This window comes from Triticum urartu, chromosome 7 (genome assembly GCF_003073215.2).
Source record: "Triticum urartu cultivar G1812 chromosome 7, Tu2.1, whole genome shotgun sequence".
In the NCBI taxonomy this organism is placed as follows: domain Eukaryota; kingdom Viridiplantae; phylum Streptophyta; class Magnoliopsida; order Poales; family Poaceae; genus Triticum; species Triticum urartu.
In genome coordinates, this window is record NC_053028.1 from 88,457,443 (window position 1) to 88,463,209 (window position 5,767).

The following is a 5,767-nucleotide window of genomic DNA, read 5'->3' on the forward strand; positions in this document are numbered from 1 at the left end:
CAAGACAAAGGTTTATATTGACATAAGAAATAATAATACTTCAAGCATACTAACAAAGCAATTATGTCTTCTCAAAATAACATGGCCAAAGAAAGTTATCCCTACAAAATCATATAGTCTGGCTATGCTCCATCTTCCCCACACAAAGTATTTAAATCATGCACAACCCCGATGACAAGCCAAGCAATTGTTTCATACTCTAACTTTGTCAAAACTTTTTCAATCTTCACGCAATACATGAGCGTGAGCCATGGATATAGCACTATGGGTGGAATAGAATGGTGGTTGTGGAGAAGACAAAAGGGAGAAGATAGTCTCACATCAACTAGGCGTATCAACGGGCTATGGAGATGCCCATCAATAGATATCAATGTGAGTGAGTAGGGATTGCCATGCAACGGATGCGCTACAGCTATAAGTATATGAAAGCTCAAAAAGAAACTAAGTGGGTGTGCATCCAACTTTCTTGCTCATGAAGACCTAGGGCAATTTGAGGAAGCCCATCATTGGAATATACAAGCCAAGTTCTATAATGAAAGATTCCCACTAGTATATGAAAGTGATAACATGAGAGACTCTCTACTATGAAGACCATGGTGCTACTTTGAAGCACAAGTGTGGTAAAAGGATAGTAACATTGTCCCTTCTCTCTTTTTCTCTCATTTTTTATTTTTTTTATTTGGGCCTTTTCTCTTTTTTATGGCCTTTTTTTGGGCTTCTTTGGCCTCTTTTTTATATTTTTCGTCCGGAGTCTCATCCCGACTTGTGGGGGAATCATAGTCTCCATCATTCTTTCCTCACTGGGACAATGCTCTAATAATGATGGTCATCACACTTCTATTTTTCTTACAACTCAACAATTACAACTCGATACTTAGAACAAAATATGACTCTATATGAATGCCTCCGGCAGTGTACCGGGATATGCAATATGACAATGATGGAATGTGTCATAATAAACGGAACGGTGGAAAGTTGCATGGCAATATATCTCGGAATGGCTATGGAAATGCCATAATAGTTAGGTATGGTGGCTGTTTTGAGGAAGGTATTTGGTAGGTGTATGATACCAGCGAAAGGTGCGCGGTATTAGAGAGGCTAGCAAAGGTGGAAGGGTGAGAGTGTGTATGATCCATGGACTCAACATTAGTCATAAAGAACTCATATACTTATTGCAAAAATCTAGAAGTTATCAAAGCAAAGTACTACGCGCATGCTCCTAGGGGGATAGATTGGTAGGAAAAGACCATCGCTCATCCCCGACCGCCACTCATAAGGAAGACAATCAATAAATAAATCATGCTCTGACTTCATCACATAACGGTTCACCATACGTGCATGCTACGGGAATCACAAACTTCAACACAAGTATTCTTTAAATTCATAACTACTCAACTAGCATGACTTTAATATTATCACCTCCACATCTCAAAACAATTATCATGCTTCAATCTCTTCTTAGTATTCAACACACTCAAAAGAAAGTTTCACAAATCTTGAATACCAAGCATATTATTATTAGGCAAATTACCATACTATTAAGAGATTCTCAAAATAATTTAAGTGAAGCATGAGAGATCAATAGTTTCTTTAAAACGAATCCACCACCGTGCTCTAAAAGATCTAAGTGAAGCACATAGAGAAAAATTATCTAGCTCAAAAGATATAAGTGAAGCACATAGAGCAAAATTATAACGCTCAAAAAATATAAGTGAAGCACATAGAGCAAAATTATAACGCTCAAAAGATATAAGTGAAGCACATAGAGCAAAACTATTTTGCTCAAAAGATATAAGTGAAGCACATGGAGTATTCTATCAAATTTTAATTCATGTATGGCTCTCTCAAAAGGTGTGTACAGCAAGGATGATTGTGGCATACTAACAAACAAAGACACAAATAATACAAGACGCTCCAAGCAAAACACATATCATGTTGGTGAATAAAAATATAGCTCCAAGTAAATTTACCGATGGAAGTGGACGAAAGAGGGGATGCCTTCTGGGGCATCCCCAAGCTTTGACTTTTTGGTGTCCTTGGATTATCTTGGGGTTTCCATGGGCATCCCCAAGCTTAGGCTCTTGCCACTCCTTGTTCCATGATCCATCAAAAGAATTCACCCAAAACTTGAAAACTTCACAACACAAAACTCAAAATAGAAAACTCGTGAGCTCTGTTAGCAAAAGAAAACAAAAGACCACTTCAAGGTACTGTAATGAACTCATTCTTTATTTATATTGGTGTTAAACCTACTGTATTCCAAATTCTCTATGGATTATAAACTATTTTACTAGCCATAGATTCATCAAAATAAGCAAACAACACACGAAAAACAGAATCTGTCAAAAACAGAACAGTCTGTAGTAATCTGTAGCTAGCGCAAGATATGGAACCCCAAAAATTCTAAAATAAATTGCTGGACGTGAGGAATTTATCTATTAATCATCTTAAAAAAGAATTAACTAAATAGCACTCTTCAATAAAAATGACAGCAGTTCTCGTGAGCGCTAAAGTTTCTGTTTTTTACAGCAAGTTCAACAAGACTTTGCCCAAGTCTTCCAAATGGTTCTAATTGGCACAAACACTAATTAAACACAAAAAACACAAAAAAAACAGAGGATAAGTAATTTATTTATTACTAAACAGGAGCAAATAGCAAGGAATAAAAATAAAATTGGGTTGCCTCCCAACAAGCGCTATCGTTTAACGCCCCTAGCTAGGCATAACGAGCAAGAATAGATCTAGGTATTGCCATCTTTGGTAGGCAATCCGTAAGTGGCTTTCATGATAGTTTCATATGGTAATTTTATTTTATTTCTTGGAAACTTTTCCATGCCCTTTTTCAATGGAAATTGAAATCTAATGTTCCCTTCCTTCATATCAATAATCGCACCAACCGTTCTAAGGAAAGGTCTACCAAGAATAATAGGGCAAGAAGGATTGCAATCTATATCAAGAACAGTGAAATCTACGGGCACATAATTCCTATTTGCAACAATAAGAACATAATTAATTCTTCCCATAGGTTTCTTAATAGTGGAATCCGCAAGATGCAAGTTTAGAGAGCAATCATCAAAATTACGGAAATCTAGTAAATCACACAAAGTCTTAGGAATAGTAGAGACACTAGCATCCAAATCACAAAAAGCATAAAACTCATGATCTTTAATTTTAATTTTAATAGTTGGTTCCCACTCATCATAGAGTTTTCTAGGGATAGAAACTTTCAACTCAAGTTTTTCTTCATAAGATTGCATCAAGGCATCAACAATATGTTCGGTGAAGGCTTTATTTCGACTATAAGCATGTGGAGAATTTAGCACGGATTGCAACAAGGAAATACAATCAATTAAAGAGCAACTTTCATAATTAAATTCCTTGAAATCCAATATAGTGGGTTTAGCAACATCTAGATTTTTATTTCTTTCAATCCCACTTTCATCAATTTCATCATTAAGATCTAAATACTCCAAATTTTTAGAATGCCTTCTAGGTAAAGGAAGATCATATTCAGTTTCATCAAGATTCATATTGCAAAATAAAGATTTAATTGGAGACACACCAATAACTTTTAGATCTTCATCATCATTTTCATAGGAATTGGAAGAACACGCTTTAATAAAGGCATCTTTGGAAGCACACATCCTAGCGGTTCTTTCCTTACACTCATCAATTGAAATTCTCATGGATTTTAGAGACTCATTGATATCGTGCTTAGGTGGAATAGATCTAAGTTTCAAAGCATCAACATCAAGAGCAATTCTATCAACGTTCCTAGCCAAATCATCAATCTTAAGCAATTTTTCTTCAATCATAGCATTAAAATTCTTTTGCGAAGAAATAAATTCTTTAATATTAGATTCAAAATCAGACGGCATCTTATTATAATTTCCATAAGAGTTTTTGTAGGAATTCCCATAATTATTAGAAGGATTACTAGGATATGGCCTATGATTAAAATTCCCTCTATAAGCGTTGTTACCAAAATTATTCCTACCAACAAAATTCACACCCATAGATTCATTGTTATTCTCAATCAAAGTATACAAAGGTATATCATTAGGATCAGAAGAAACACTCTTAGTAGCAAATAATTTCATAAGTTCATCCATCTTTCCACTCAACACATTAATTTCTTCTATCGCATGCACTTTTTATTAGAAGTTCTTTCAGTATGCCATTGAGAATAATTAACCATAATATTATCTAGGAGTTTAGTAGCATCTCCTAAAGTGATTTCCATAAAAGTGCCTCCCGCGGCCGAATCTAAAAGATTTCTAGAAGCAAAATTCAATCCGGCATAAAATTTTTGTATAATCATCCACAAATTCAAACCATGAGTAGGGCAATTACGTATCATTAATTTCATTCTCTCCCAAGCTTGTGCAACATGTTCATGATCAAGTTGTTTAAAGTTCATTATATCGTTTCTAAGAGAGATGATCTTAGCAGGAGGAAAATACTTAGAGATAAAAGCATCTTTGCACTTGTTCCATGAATCAATACTATTCTTAGGCAAAGACGAAAACCAAGCTTTAGCACGATCTCTAAGCGAAAAAGGAAATAGCTTCAATTTAACGACATCATTATTGACATATTTTTTCTTTTGCATATCACATAAATCAATGAAGCTATTCAGATGAGTAGCGGCATCTTCACTAGGAAGGCCGGCGAATTGATCTTTCATAACAAGATTCAACAAAGCAGTATTAATTTCACAAGATTCAGCATCGGTAAGAGGAGCAATCGGAGTGCTAAGGAAATCATTATTATTGGTATTGGTGAAGTCACATAATTTAGTAGTATCTTGAGCCATCGTGACAAACAAGCAATCTAACACACGAGCAAACAAGAGCAAACGGGCAAAAGAGGCTAATAGAGAGGGAGGATAGAGAGAGAGAGGGTGAATAAAACGGCAAGGGTGAATTGGGGGGGGAGAGGAAAACGAGAGGAAAATGGCAAATAATGTAATGCAAGAGATAGGGATTGTGAGGGGTACTTGGTATATTGACTTTTTGCGTAGACTCCCCGGCAACGGCGCCAGAAATCCTTCTTGCTACGTCTTGAGCTTGCGTTGGTTTTCCCCGAAGAGGAAGGGATGATGCAGCAAAGTAGCGTAAGTATTTCCCTCAGTTTTTGAGAACCAAGGTATCAATCCAGTAGGAGCCCACGCTCAAGTTCCTCGTACCTGCACAAAGCGATAGCTACTCGCAACCAACGCGATTAGGGGTTGTCAATCCCTTCACGGTCACTTACGAGAGTGAGATCTGATAGATATAATATTTTTGGTATTTTTGATATAAAGATGCAAAGTAAAAAGTAAAGGCAAAGTAAAAAGCAAAACAATATTAAAGTGATGGAGATTGATATGATGAGAATAGACCCGGGGGCCATAGGTTTCACTAGTGGCTTCTCTCAAGAGCATAAGTATTCTATGGTGGGTGAACAAATTACTGTTGAGCAATTGATAGAATTGAGAATAATTATGAGAATATCGAGGCATGATCATGTATATAGGCATCACGTCCGTGACAAGTAGATCGAAACGATTCTGGATCTACTACTATTACTCCACTCAACGACCGCTATCCAGCATGCATCTAGAGTATTAAGTTAAAAACAGAGTAATGCCTCAAGCAAGATGACATGATGTAGAGAGATAAATTCATGAAATATGAAATAAACCCCATCTTGTTATCCTCGATGGCAACGATACAATACGTGCCTTGCTGCCCCTTCTGTCACTGGGTAAGGACACCGCAAGATC